This window comes from Peromyscus maniculatus, chromosome 7, assembly GCF_049852395.1.
Source record: "Peromyscus maniculatus bairdii isolate BWxNUB_F1_BW_parent chromosome 7, HU_Pman_BW_mat_3.1, whole genome shotgun sequence".
In the NCBI taxonomy this organism is placed as follows: Eukaryota; Metazoa; Chordata; class Mammalia; order Rodentia; family Cricetidae; genus Peromyscus; species Peromyscus maniculatus.
Window position 1 is genome coordinate 16,386,975 of NC_134858.1, and position 16,076 is coordinate 16,403,050.

Below are 16,076 nucleotides of genomic sequence, written 5' to 3' on the forward strand. Positions count from 1 at the left end.
CACGCCTTTAATCCCAGCACTTGGGAGGCAGAGGCAGGCAGATCTCTGTGAGTTCGAGGCCAGCTTGGACTATCAAGCGAGTTCCAGGAAAGGCGCAAAGCTACAGAGAAACCCTGTCTTGAAAAACAAAACAAAACAAAACAAAACAAAAAGACTGTTTCTTTACCATACTTTTACAAGAAAAGGATAGAGAAAATTTTGCATTCACAGCACCTAATTATAACAATTCTCAGCCAGTCAAGAGATATCATGGGAGGTCCTCCCACAGGGAATATTAAACAGCCCTATCTTGTGTCGATATTTTGTGCAAAAACCATTGGAGATAATTCGTGTGAGATTTCCACAATCCATAATTTATCATTATATGGATATCTTATTAGCTGATCCAACATTAGGTACCTTAGAAAGCATGTTTGAAGAAGAAAAGAAAGTTTTGCCTCACTGGAGACTACAAATTGCTCTTGGAAAAAAACACAAAGAGGAGATTCTATTAATTAGTTAGGATATAAGATAAAGCTACAAAAAATTAGACCCCAAAAGGTACAACTCAGGAGAGATCAATTGCGGACTCTTAATGATTTTCAAAAATTGTTAAGAAGCATTTCCAACTTACAGGCTATAATTGGAGTACCTAAAGATGGACTAATAAATTTGGCCAATACCCTAAAAGGGGACAAGGACTTAAATAGTCCAAGAGAATTATCGGCCTAATCTGAGAAGGAATTGGCTCTAGTAGAAAAGAAAATACAAAAAGTGCATGTGGATCATGTAAATCTAGAACTTAAATACATTCTGGCAATACTCCCCTCCAAAAACTCCCCCACAGGGATTTTGATGCAGAGGGAAGATTATATATATATATATATATATATATATATATATATATATATATATATATATATATATATGTATATATATATGTCTCGGTGTGTAATATATATACCACATATATATACATATATATGTGATATATATGTATATATATATAATTTATTTAATGCTGAATGCAGTTTATTGAAGGAGGGAGGAGGTCTTAAATACAGGCTTACAGCACAATGGGGAGAACCCCAGAGGACAGAAGTTCGCTACCAGTGTTTTACAGTCTTGCATCTAAGTTGTTAAAGCCCATTATGCAGGATAGACAGACAAGGAGGGAAGATGTTATATTGGAATGGCTATTTCTACCATGTAAATTAAGTAAGAAGTTAAAGACGTATGTGGAAAAGATCTCTGATTTGATTCTAAAAGGAAAATTAAGACTTTGCCAGTTAACAGAAATGGACCAAGCAGAAATTGTAGTACCTTTAACTAATGAGGACATTTCCTCACTATGGAAAGATAATGAGGGGCTAGAGAGATGGCTCAGAGGTTAAGGGCACTGAGTGCTCTTCTAGAGGTCATGAGTTCAATTCCCAGCATGACATGGTGGCTCACAACCATCTGTAATGAGATTTGGTGCTGTTTTCTGACATGCAGGCAGAACACTGGATACATAATAAATATGTCAAAAAAGATAATGAATACTGGCAAAGAGCCTGCAGTAACTTTTTGGGAGAGATTAACAACTGTTACCCCCAAAAGCATGAAAATATAATTCTTAAAGAGAACTGAGTGGGTCGTTCCTCACATTGTCTGACAAAAGCCAATTTATGGAGTCCTCACATTCTACTGATGCAAATAAATCAGGGAAAGCAGGATACAAATCAGGAGACTTAAGTGGTTTGAAGTCCATACAGCTCTGTACAAAAGGCAGAACTGTATGCCATTCTTATGGTACTGATGGACTTCACAGAACCCCTCAATCTAGTCACTGACTCTCAATACACAGAGTTGTTTTACATATTGAAACTTCTGAATTTGTTCCTAATAATACAGAATTAACTTCATTATTCATACAATTACAGGAAATCACCAGAAATAGGGAACGTTTTCCCATACAGGTCTGCCAGGACCTCTAGCACAAGGTAATGATGAGATTGATGAGTTATGAATAGGAAACATGCTAGAAGCCTCAGAATTTCATAAGAAACACCATGTAAATGGCAAGGGTTTGAAGAAGGATTTCTCCATCACTTGGCAACAAGCCAAGGAAATTGTAAGACAATGTCCTACTTGTTCCTTCTATAACCAAACTCCATTACCTACAGGAAGCAATCCAAAAGTTATACAAATAAATGATATTTGGCAGATGGATATGTTTCATTTTGCAGAAATTGGAAGATTAAAGTATGTACACAATACCATTGACCCCTATTCAGTATTTCAAGGGGCAACTCCTATGAGTTCTGAATAGGCTGATTCTGTAATTATACACCTATTAGAAGTTATGGCCAGCCGGGCGGTGGTGGCGCACGCCTTTAATCCCAGCACTCGGGAGGCAGAGCCAGGCGGATCTCTGTGAGTTCGAGGCCAGCCTGGTCTACCAAGTGAGTTCCAGGAAAGGCGCAAAGCTACACAAAGAAACCCTGTCTCGAAAAACCAAAAAAAAAAAAAAAAAAAAAAAAAAGAAGTTATGGCCATCATGGGAATACCTGTACAAATTAAGACTGACAATGCCCCAGCATATGTCTCAAATAAAATTAGACAGTTTTTTGCTTATTACAATATAAAGCATGTTACAGGTATACCACACAATCCCACAGGCCAAACAGTCATAAAAAGATCCAATTGAACTTTAAAGGATATGCTTAATAAACAGCAGCAGGTAACAATGACTCCAAGAAATAGATTGCATAGTGCTTTATTAACCTTGAATTTTCTCAATGCTGATGAGAAAGGAACAACAGCTGTGGAGAGAGAATGACAACAGAAAAAATTCTTGAGCTAAATCAACCTGTTTATTTCAAAGATGTGTTGACCTCAGAATGGAAACCTGGATATGTTCTACGTTGGGGAAGGGGTTTTGCTTTTGTTTCTGCAGGAGAAGAAAAGCTATGGATACCAACAAAATTAATAAAAATTTGATTTGAACAGGAGAAACCCCTTGATGAGGAGAAGTAAAAGCCCATCCACCAATGTGACATCTCTACAAGTTGTAAGAAAAATTCAACAAACAAGGGTTGGGGCAAGGTTCTGTTTTCTTTATTTATAGGATAATGGAAATACCCATCTTCCAGAAATCATAAGGCCTTGGATACCCAGACATATGCAACAGAAGGGAAGAACCTATTGGTACAAATATACTCTACATGGTAATATCTCACTGCCTCACATCAATATCTCCTTAACTCTAGAATAGTTGTGGTCCCTATTCAATAATAAATCAAGCTGGCTTTAGAATTGGAATTTGGCTCTCTCCTTCTCTAAACCCAAGCATATTACTAAAAGAAAAAATCAGGAGATTCTGTCTCATATCTGAAGAGCCAACTAGTGTGAGACAGAAGAAAACCAATAATTTAGGGACCACTGTCATCTCAACTCTATTTCTTTCTATGCTTTTCCTCTCCTTTCAAGAATCCCTTCTCTATCCAGTATAAATTCCAAACTTTTTATGTTGATATTGAAAATGTTCAAGTTTTCCACAGTAATAAATAAATCTCTTCCATTGGCAATCTCTGAAGTCTCCAGAAGGAAGATGGGGCTCCACAACAACGACTCTACCCAGTCCAGAAGGATACCATGGAATTCATAAACATTACTCAGTGATCAACCTTGGACTGAAAACTCTTCGAGACAGTTCCATGATAGGATGGTCTATCCTACTACACCTCTAGCCAGAATCTCAGACAACCTTTCCCATTACTCTGAGACTGGCTGCAGAATCTACAGTTAGTCCAACTGAGACCTAACTATCTGAACTTTCTTACAGAACCCCACAGAGATACTGTTGCCCCCTAAACAGCAGAAAGCAATTCTAAGAAAATGACACCCTTTTACCCAAAGTTTTCATGTTTCTCAGGGCTATGGATAATGGTTATAGGGTTTGGAATGTAAGAAAATATTGGACTTTAAGAAAAGAAAAAGGAGAATGGATGGGTATAGGATATTAAGGTAGATTATTGTAGATACTAGTAAACTAATTTAGTAAAATATCAGCCTTAGATAAATTGCACTGTTAGGGATTATTGTATATTGATACAAATGTAAACTTTTTATATTCATATTTAAGATAATTTGTATATTGATACAAATACAGAACTATATTTATTATAATGTACATATATTTCTATTCCTATTTGAAATATTTTGTATATTGATACAAATATAAAATTGTATTTGTCATACTGTATGTATGTTCTACCTCTGTTTAGGATATTTTGTATACTGATATATATTTAGGATTGTTATCATATTGCATATTGCACTATACATTCATAACTCTGCTTAAGCTATTTTGTGTATTGCCACAATTTTGAGGTCATTGTCCTCTTGCCATACATTTGCTTACAGACTGTTTACCCTGTTTATGTGAAGCCTTAATACTTTGGTTATTTAGGTAGATAAGACTTACAGATTTATAGTCACCTGTGCTTGTTATCTCTATAGTTATGTTAGTTAGGTTGTCCAGATTTACAGATACATAGGTCAGATGGACAGGTAATCTTCAAACACTTCATAGACCTAGAGAATATAGCATTTAAATAACTTAGAATTCTGTTGATGTAAAACATGATTGCTCCTAGCACCAATTTGATTCTGAGAGAATGTTGGGCTCCTAAGACATTTCTGTTTGGAAGTTTGTCTTCTTCTTATCACAAAATGGCCTACTGGGCAAAGAGCTGCCCTCGCCTCAACTGCTGACAGCACAAATGTTGTCCCTTCTGGATGAGCGGGACACAAGGAAAAGCAGCTACTGAACTCTGCCAAGACAGGGTAAGATGGTCTTTCAAAATTCCTGCTTCTGATAATGGTCTGTCAGATACTCTAGGCTTGTAGCTAATTTGAATGCACCAATGATGCTGAGAAACTTTAGGTGAGTGTCCAGGCTGCCACCTGTCTCTGTCTACTCTCACAAGACTCGCAAAAGTTGCTTGTGTCCATCTCCAGTTCTCAGGTATTATTGTATTCCTTCTCAGATATTTGATGGGATTGAAGACTAACAGTTACAGTTATAATCTTCTCATACATTAGCTAGAACATATTAAGTATTAGTTCAGGTTCTTCAAGATAGGATACCTTTTGGAATGATCTCTGTACATGCTATTTACCTGTGCTCTAGACTTCTCTGGATGTTAGTATGTGTCTCTTGTTTGATGTTGCTCTTGTTGGTTATAGTTTCATTTGTTTATGTCATTACCCTTTATTTCTCCTTGGTAATTATTCCTATTGTATATAGTTTTGTGTTAGGTTAGAACTTTCTTCCTTAGACAAAAGGGGGAGATGTAGGGGTAGTTGTCTGTGCTTTACCCCTGAAGCACCACTAGTAGGCATCAGGTAACTGCTAGGTACCTGCCCCCGACCGGGGGCGTGGCCGAGACAGGAACTCCTTAAGACCTGGGATGAGTAGTTGCTCACTCTCTCTTGGCTATCTCATGGTCTTGGATGCTGGTGCTGGGGATCAAGGCAGAGTTCTCCAGAGAACCTTGTTGGACTGCATCCCACCCCTCCTAGATTATTTGACAAACTCTTTTATGCTTGTTGTGAGTTAAACCAGAATAAATTCCTTGGATTATCAGATAGGCTCCATGGAATTTCCTCACTAGTCAGATGTGGTGCACACTTGTAATCCCCAGCCCTCAGGAGACTGGAGCAGGAGGGTTGCAATTTCAGGCCCATTCTGGACTTCACAATACAGCCCTGTATCGACCAAAAGCAAATGACATTTAAGGAATTGAAAATGTTTCTCTAGTTGCTAATCACATTATCCCACACCAGTGAAAGACTGAAACAGTTTCTTTTGAGTACATGAAATGTGTCACACTAGAAAAAAAAACCCAGTAAATATAAAACGCATGATAAGCCAGGCAGTGGTGGCACACACCTTTCATCCCAGCACTCGGGAGGCAGAGCCAGGTGGGTCTCTGTGAGTTCAAGTTCAGCCTGGTCTACAGAGTGAGGACAGGCTCCAAAGCTAAAAAGCATGATAAAGTCACTTTCTGGTTTAATACATTCAAAACTCATTTGCAATATATTTAGGTCTTTTTGAGACAGGATCTCGTGTAACCCAGGTATGTAGCCAGGGATGACCTTCAACTTCTAATCGTCCTGCAACCACCTCATGAATACTGGGATCACAAGTGTACACCAACAGCATCCTGTTTATGTGGGACTGTGGATTGATTCCAGGACTTTGTGCATGCTAGGCAAGCACTCTACAAACTGAGTCTCAACCCTCATTCACAAAATATTTTATAGATGATGTTTTTATAGTTATATTTCATCAGGAATGCATTTTTTGAGACAAAGCCTCATTCTGTACACCAAACTGGCCTTGAACTCAGAGATTCTCCTGTTTCTGCAGTGCTGGTATTAAAGAAATGTGCCACCACATCTAGCCTAAAATATCCATTTAAATTGTCCTTTAGTTAGTGATGCTACATTTAATACTTGCTTAGAGTATTGAGCAACAGAGCACTCTAATTTAAATACTTTTCTTTTTAAATAAGAGAATGATTTGTAGGTTGATATTTTGATGGTCAGAACACCTATCCCCCAATAACTATTGTTTCAGTATCCACGAATAACTTTAAGTAGATAAAATTATATTTCAAACATTTTTATTAGTTTATTTTCAAGATAAATGTTTGAGTAAAAGTGCAAATATGTTTCCTTTCTCTCAACTGACCTTCTCTTTCCATCCATGCCTCATCCTTCCAAAGTCTGAGATTACAGGCCTGTGCTACCATAATTGGCCTTAAAAATATTTTTAAGGAATTATTTTCTATTTGTGTACATGTGTGGGGTGTATGTTGCATGGTGCGTGGAGAGGTCAAAGGACAACTTGCAGGAGTCATTTCTCCTCTTCCCTTTCCACTGGAAAACTAAAACCCCCTTTCAGCACAGAACTGGGGTCCTTCATTTCTCTAATTGACCCTGTCTTCTTTAAACACCTTCCTACTTGGGACTATTGCCAACAAATTTTATGTGCCCTCTCCACTATGGAGGAAAGGGAATGGATCTGACTGACTCAGCTAAGGGACTCCCTGGGGTGGAAACACTGACCAGTGAAGAAGACAAATGCAGTGACAGAGTCCTGCCAAGGCAGAGGCCTGACGGGAACTCTAGGACTGAGGAAGGTCGAAGGTCACTCGTGAGTACCACCAGGCTTTATTGGGAGATTATTTATTGAAATGGGCAGCCCAGAAGTCCACCAAGGTATGTAAAGTATCAGTCATAAAACAAGATCCAGGCAAATGGCCTTCAGTTTTTCTTGAGTGACTCTTAGAGGCTTATCATCTATTGATCCAGAAGATCCAGCCAACCTCAAGCAGCAAACCTGGCCTTTGCTGCTCAGTCAGCCCCCGGTATACATAAAAAAGAATAGACAAATTTTCAAAACAGAATAGGTCAGAACAGCTAGAGATAGCCCAAAAAGTGTTTTGACAATCAAGATGGCAAAGAAGAGATGTTGATTAAAAAGATGGACTGAGCCACAGTGGCCATCCTACAAGCCCCAGCCCCTTCAGCCCTGTCCACACACCCTGTGATAAGAGGAGGAACCTGCTAAGGGAGCAATGTACACACTGCAAGGAATTGGGACACTGGACAAAAGAAAGCTCTCAACAGAAACAGGTGGGCCCTTCCCGGCTAAAGCCAATTTTGGCTCTGGAAGAGTGTGTGTGTGTGGGGGGGGCTAAAGCTCTTTCAAATCGGGCCCCCAGGAGCCTATGGTAACCTCAATCGGGGCCCAACCTACAAACTTCCTAGTCCAAATGGGGACTTTGCACTTGGTATTACGGAAGCTTCTGGGGCCCCTGAAACGGTGGTGCAGGGAGCAACAGAAGTAAAAAAAATACAAATGGACCACAGAATGAACTGCTGATCTGGGGAAGGGGGCAGTGACTCATCCTTTCAGCATTCTCCCTGAATGCCCCTTTCCCTTGCTGGGAAGAAACCTGAATCAACTCCCAGCAACTATCTTGTTCTCAGGACATGTGCCAAGGCTACATCTGGAGAGCCCAGCAAAAGCACTGACCATTACCTGTCCTTTGAGTGAGGGTTCCTCCTCCTCCTGGGCCCAACTCAGACCCCTGAATGGGAATTAAAAAGCAACTGATCAGGGATGTTCCAACCATATGAGCTGAAAACAGTCCTCCCGGTCTGACTGAACATGGGCTGCTGGTTGTAGTACAAATGACCTCTGGGGCTGTGCATATCCAAGTCAAACAGTACCCCATCAGTTCAGAAGCTAGAGAAGAGATCAAGGTCTACATCAAATGCCTCCTCAAGACAGGCATACTCACTCCATGCCAATCAGCCTGGAACACTTCTATTATCTAGTCAAAAGCCTGAAACCCAGGACTATAGACCAGTCAAGATATAAGGGAAGTGAACAAGAGGGTGGAAATTTATTCACTTATTCTTAATGTGTATACACTGCTCAGCATGCTACTGCCTGGACATAAGGTGTATACTGTACTGGATTTAAAGGATGTTTTTATCCATCCCTTTGTCAAAAGTAAGCCCACACATCTTTGCATTCAAATGGGGCAATCCTGAACTGGGAATATAGGGGCAACTAACCTGAACCCCATTACCTCAGAGGATCAAGGATTCCCCTACCATCTCTGATGAAGCTCTCAACAGGGACTCAAGTCATTTTTGAAGTCAGTACCCAGAGGCTACCTTACTTCAGTGTGTGGATGATTTACCCTTGGCAGCCAAGGACAGGGAGAGCTGTTTAAGAGCTGCTTGGGGTCTCAGAAACTCTGGTTCACTCAGGCTACCAAGTCTCAAAAATTAAAACTCAAGTTTGTGCACCCAGGTCACACACTGGGGATATGAAGTAAGAGGAGGAAAAAGACTATTGTCACGAGCCTGCATAGAAGCCGTAATAAAAATCCCTGCTCCGGCCACTAAGGAGCAGTTTAGGGAATTCCTGGGTGCCATCAGGTGTGTCACCTCTAGATACCTGGATTCACTGACATTGAGCCCTGAACTTGGCTGTGGCAGGGGACAACACACTCTTGGAATGGAGTGAAGAATCTGAAAGAGGTGAGTGTACAGGCCCCTGCCTTAACCCTCCTTGATGGCACCAAGCCCTCCCTTCATCTTTGTGTCCAGTTATGGAGAAATGGAGGTAGATACGAACACATCTCATTATACACATGCATGAAGTTCTCAAAGAATTTTTAAAAAATAAACTCAGGGTCTTGAGAGATGGCTATATAGTTAAAAGCATGTGCTGCACGTGTAGAGGACCAGAGTTCAACTCTCATTACTTATGTTGTGTGGCCCATAACTCCAGTTCCAGGACACTCTGACACCATTGGCCTCTTAGGGCATCTACACATATGTGCACATGCATACACAAAACACACACACATACACACAAACGTTTTTTAAATAGAATGGTCATCATGTAAAATACTTATTTTTTATTCCATTTTATGTGTATGGAATTTTAAAGCCTGCATGTATGTCTGTGTACCTCATGTGTGCCTGGTTCTTGCAGAGGCCAGAAGGAAGTGTTGGATCCCCTGAGGCTGGAACTACAGATGGTTGTGAGCTGCCTTGTGGGTGCTGGGAATTTAACCCTGTTCTCTGGAAGAACATCCAGTTCTCTTAAATACTGAGCCATTTCTCTAGCTCCCATTATTGTTTTTATTAATATTATTACTATTATTATTTATTGTGTACCATGCATGTGTATGTGTGTGTGCATGTACATGCACATGATGTGCCGTAGCACACATATGAAGACTAGAGGATAACTGTGGAGGCAGCTCTCTCCTTCCACCTCTATGTGACTTCCATGGATGATGTGTGACACTATTCCTAGGGAGATGTGAGCAAATGTCTACTCATACCAGATAAAGAACAGACAAGGAGTTCAAGGCCAGCCTGGTCTACATAATTCCAGAACAGCCAGGGATATGTGGAAAGACCCTGTCTCAAATGAAAAATAAAAACAACTGGAAAGAAGAAAAGGAAGAACAGATGATAGAACAAAGTACTGATACCACCAAAGTCTAACTTGGTGGACCAGTGATTTTTACTGCAGTTACTTACAGGAATATGGGTGGCAGTTTAGTTACAGGAGCAGAAATGACTCAAAGGCAGTTGCATCACCAAAATCAAACTTTTTACCCAGGCAGATCTACCCACACTCCAGGCTTAAAACAGGAGGCAGATCCTGTATACCAGCCCAGTCCCCTCTGACCATCTGATTTCATTCCACCCAAGCCATTCCCAACCCATCTGCACATCCTCTAGTCTTTCTAAACCTGCTCTGATCACATCAGACTTATAACTAACAAAAGACACCCACCTGGCATGATCTCATCCCAAAATTAACAATATAAAAGATCAAGCCAGTGTCTTCTCCTCAAAATCTACCAGCCCTGTATAAATGTTCACCAATGAGAATTACCTAGATGAACTTTAAGTCACAGAATTTAAAGGAATAGTTCATAAACTTCATCAAAGAATTCGAGTTTAAAGAAGACACAAAGAAACCTCTCAATGAAATTAAGGAGAAAGAACTTAAGGAGAATAAACAATTGAGTGATGGCCAAGAAAACACAAAACACAAAGCTGATGGCAATGATGAAGACAATCCGGGATGTGAGAAAGAATCCAATAAGAAGACTGAAACACTGAGGAGGACTAAAATGCAGAGGGAATCAAAACACCCAATAACTCTGATGGAAAATTCAAAGGAAAAGCCTTATGTCTCAGTTACTTTTCTATTCTGTGAAAGAGGCACCACAACAAAGGTAACTTCTAAAAGAATTGAGGGCTGGCTTACAGTTTCAGAGAGGGGATCCATGACCAGCATGGCAGGGAGCATGGCAGCAGGCAGGTGGGCCTGGCGCTGGAGCTGAAACCTTACATCTGAGCCAAAGCATGAGGCAGAGAATGAGAGAGACTGGGCCTGGCTTGGGCTTTTGAAACATCAGTCCCGCCCCTGTGACACACCCTTTCCAATAAGTTTACACCTTCTAATCCTTCCCTAAACAGTTCTAACAACTAGGGACAAAGCTTTAAATATATGAGCCTGAGAGAGCCACTCATTCAAAACATCACATTCCACTCCTAGATCCCCACAAACTTGTTGCCATATCATAATGCCAAATGCATTAATTCAACTTTGGACTTTGGATGTTGAGATTGTGAAAGATAGCCAGCCTAGATTAATCTACCCAGCAAAATTGTCCACCATAATTGAAGGACAAAGAAAAACTTTCCACATTATACATAGCCTAAAATATTATATTCGAGTAAATCCAAGAAAAATACAAGAAGCAATATTTTGGGTTGAAGAAAAATGAGCATAGTAGAAATATTGTGGAAAGAAACATTAATCCATAATTATTAAAAAATACAAAGTACCCCCAGGCATGATGGTGCACTCCTTTAATCCCAGCACTGGAAAGGCAGAGGCAGTCAGATCTCTATGAGTGGAGGCCAGCCTGGTGAGTTCCAGGACAGTCAGAGCTATGTAGAGACCGTGTTTCAAACAAACAATCCCCTACACACAAGTGAAAACACAAATGGCTCCAAAGATCAACAACACAATGAGCATAGTTAACACACACATTTTAATAATAACTTTAAATACTAATGACCAATTCTCCAATCAAAAGGCACAGACTGAATAGAATAGAAACAAAATCCATCTATCTGCTGTCTACAAGAAACGCATTGTAGCTTTAACCATCTTACTGCCTTAGAGGAAAAAGAATGGATAAAAGTACTCCAGTCAAATGAGAGCGAGAGGCAATAGGCATCACTACCCTAATATCTGACAAAATAGACTTCAGACCAAAATTAATCAGAAGGGATCAAAAGAGACATTTTTTTGGGCGGCACTTGGGAGGCAGAGGTAGGTGAATCTCTGTGAGTTTTAGGCCAGCCTTGTCTACAGAGCAAGTTCCAGGACAACCAGGGATACACAGAGAAACCCTGTCTCAAAAAACCAGAGAGAGAGACTTCGTTTGAATCAAGGGAACAATTAACCAAGAATGTGGGGGTCCCTTCAAATGCCACAGCCAGCAGGGTAACAACCTCTGTGAGGCAAAAAGGAAGCAGGTTCAACACAACTTAGTTAGCAGGTGTTGCAAACTTCTAGAGCCAGACACCAGGCAGTTTATTTTAAACATATTTATGTATAATACAATTTTGGAGAAAAGTTTCCTGGTAACAATTATCTCAATCCCATGTGCACAATAAAGCTTAAGGTTCAACTACACCAAAATTCTTTGGCACAGTATATGTGACCTCTTACAAAAAAAAAAAAATGGGTTCTATAGCTTAAGGACCTAGGGTTTGGTGTGGTCTCAATCATAGTCACAAATAACATAATCATCGGCAGGCTATAAAATACATGTACTATCTCCCCTAAGTATGGGGACTGAGAAACAAAGCTAAAGATAAAGGTCCAGGAAGGAAGAGTCTAGAATAACATAATAGTCTGGGGGATTTGGGTGTGTCCTGCCCTACAAGTAGCACAGATTACCAGGCTACATCCACTCCCAGGCTTCTGGGTAGAAAACAGATACACATCCCTTTTGTTAAAGAGAAAAGCCTGCATGTATAATGCTCCTGGTTTCTCTAGTGCTTATCTGTGAGCATGAGGTTCTCTACACAAGAAGAACTACTCTCCTAAATACATGTATCAAACTCTGGTGTACCCAATTTCATAAAAATTGTACTACTGGATTTAAGACACAGATTAACATCAATCCATTGATAGTAGGTGTTATGATTTATTATGAGGGGGCCCCCGAGGGTATCCCACATGTGCAGGAAAACATGTTGGGCAGATGCACGCCATGCGGGCATGGCAGCAGTGGCAGTGACCAGTAATACACACCCAGATGCTGTATCCATGCAGAGAGTTTATTATAATAGAGAGAAAGAGGCAGAGAGACAGAAAGAGGGAGCCAGAGGGGGGGGGGAGGGAGGAGGTGTGTACTTCATGGGAGGAAAATTAGAAGGAGAGAGAAAGGGCAGAGTTTTTCCTTAAGAAGAGGCTTCTACATCAGGATGCAGGGTGGCCCCAAGGGGTGGGATCAGAATATTAACAGGTGATTTCAATACTCCACTTTCTCCAATAGACAGGTAATCTGGACAAAAAAAAAAAAACAAAAAAAAAACAAACAAAAAACAGAGAAACATCAGAATTGACATCATACATCAAATGGACTTAACACATATATAGAACAGTCCACCCAAACACCAAAGCATATACATTCAGCTCAGCAGCACATGGAAAATTTCTAATATAGACAATATCCTGGGACATAAAACAAATTTTAAAAGATTGAAATCACTCTTTGTATCCTATCTGACCACAATAGGGTAAAACTTAAAATGGACAAAAAACAAATCTTTAGTAAACACACACACTCATGGAGATTAAACAACTCATTACTGAATGATGAACAGGGCAAATAAGTGGAGGGTTCTAGCAGGCCTGGGCATAGCACACCCAGGCCAGAGCACGGCAACCATGGCACCAACAGGTTTTGCCTTTTACCCTTCTCTCTCCCTTCCTAAACCATTGGATTACATTCCTAATGCCAGTCACCAAGGTCTGTTCCTTTATTTGGTCACTTTCTTATGCCTGACTCATTCCTGAGACTGATCACCAAGATCCAACTGTCAAAACATCAAAGTCCAACCATCAGAATTCATTATTTTGACTACACTAATTGAAATACCCAATCAGAATTTACTCATCCCAGCTCATTCTAACACAGACTCCCCCTTTTTCCCTCTTAAAATTGACACTTACAAAGTTTCTGTCCAATTCAGATCCAGCCACCTCGTCTCTGCTTTGCTTAATAAATGATTGCTTTGTGTTTGGTTTGTGCTTGGATATTGGTGTTTGGGTGTGGTCTGTGCCTAAGCCAGGGTCCAGAGGGAAGCATCTTGCAGTACTCAGGTCCCTCCAATAAGAAATCAAAAAAGAAATTTAAAAATTTTCTGGTACTAAATGAAGATGAAAACACAATACAACAAAACTTCCAGGATAAATTGAAAGCAATGAATGCTGAAAGAAATGTACAGCTCTAAGTGCCTATGTTTAAAAAAAAAATCAGAGTACAAATAAATGACTTAATGATGCAATTCAAAAATTTGGAAGAAAAGCAAACCAAATGCAAACCCAGTTGATAGCAAGACATAAGAAAAATCAGAGCAGAAATCAATGAAATAGATTGATTTTATTTTATGTGTGTTTTGCCTGCATACATGTCTGTGTGCCACATGCATGTTTGGTGCCCATGGAGGTCAGAAGAAGGCATCACATCCCCTGGAACAATATAAAGTATCACTGAATCTAAGAGCTGGTTCATTAAGAAGGTAAGTAAGACTGACAGTTGGCCCAACTAACCAAAAGGAAAAAAAAAGAGGCCTGAAATTAACAGATTTAGAAATCAACAGGGAAATATACACTAAAGACATTCGGAACATTATAAGGGAATATTTTAAAAACCTGTACTTCATTAGGTTGGAAAAACCTAAAAGAAATGGATGATTTCCAGATTCAGCCAAACCACCAAAACTAAACCAAGAAGTCAACAACCTAAAGAGACCCATAACAAATGAGGAGATTGAAATTGTAACAAAAAGCCAGATGGCTTCACAGGAGAGTCTATCAGACTTTTAAAGATCTATAGCCAGCCCTCTTAAATTGTAGAAAGAAGAAAGAAAGAGAGAGAGAGAGAGAGAGAGAGAGAGAGAGAGAGAGAGAGAGAGAGAAGAGGAGGAGGAGGAGGAGGAGGAGGAGGAGGAGGAGGAGGAGGAGGAGGAGGAGGAGGAGAAGGAAATAAGGAAAGAAAGGAAGGAAGGAAGGAAGGAAGAAAGAGAGAGAGAGAAAGAAAGAGAAAAAGAAACAGAAGCCCTCCACAAGTCCTTCTATGAACCCAATATCACTCTAATATCAAAAACAGATAAAGACCACAACAAAAACAGACTCAACAGAACAGAGACACACAAAAAATGCTCATTAAAATACTTGCAAACAGAATAAAGGCATACATTTAAAGGGTTATGCATGTATCTATCTAGAGAGATAGCTCAACAGTTAAGAGCACTTATTGCTCTTGCAGAGGACCCACGTTCAATTCCCTGCACATGCTGGTTCACAACTGTGTAAACTCCAGTTCCAGGGAATGTGATGCCTTCTTCTGACTTCTATGGGCACCAAATATGCATGTGGCGCACAGACACATATGCAGGCAAAACACACATAAAATAAAATGCATAAATCTAATTTTAAAACTTTAAAAAACATTTTAAGAGTATTATATCACAGCAAATTGGCTTTATCCCTGAAATGCAGGGATGGTCCAACACATACAAGTCAATAAATGTAATAAACCACATAAATGGACTTAAAGACAAAAGTCACACAACCACCTCAATAGGTGCAGGAAAAGCCTTTGACAAAACCCAACAGTCTTTGGTAGCCTTAGCAGTCATTTCTTGCCCTGTGTGTGACCTAATATCGTTGTGACTATTAAGTCTGTACAAACAGCAGTAGCTTCCACTAAACAGAGGATTTAGATTGTATCTGATGCCTATAGAGATTTTTCTCCTTTTTCTGAAACAGACCTACCTGATGTTTCCACCAATGCATCTGGGATTGTGCTTGTTGCGGGGTATCCACCAGAGAAGATTGCTCGGACACAAGTTTAAGCCAATTAAATGTCTTTATTAGCCAGTTGGTGACTACACTGGGTGGTCAAGATCCCAGTATAACCCCGAGGCTTTCTCAGCGTGAGCTTTTAAGCACCATGTTGACATACTTCACTTAACAAGAACAGTTAGCCAGAAGCAGAACTGCAGATGCCAAAAAGCAAGGTTATTACATTTAGAAACTTTCTCATAACTATAGATTTTGATGGATTAGGCCTTTGTTTTAGCAGGTGGTGCTGTCTACATGCTGAGTTTTACAGCCTGGATGATACTTCATCATGGCGTGGGTAGTGCTAAGGTCTGTTACATGCTTTATAATTTTCTTTGTT

At 40.0% G+C, this 16,076-nt stretch overlaps 1 long non-coding RNA gene across 1 annotated transcript; it reads right to left on the reverse strand.

Moving 5' to 3' along the window:
• Window positions 1–12,805: 12,805 nt before the first annotated feature.
• Window positions 12,806–15,803, reverse strand: LOC121830751 (uncharacterized). Its single transcript, XR_006073960.2, has 3 exons — window positions 15,668–15,803; window positions 13,841–13,994; window positions 12,806–13,169 (listed from the first exon to the last, which is right to left on the reverse strand). It is a non-coding gene; the product is annotated as an uncharacterized LOC121830751 (long non-coding RNA).
• Between the last annotated feature and the right edge of the window lie 273 nt (window positions 15,804–16,076).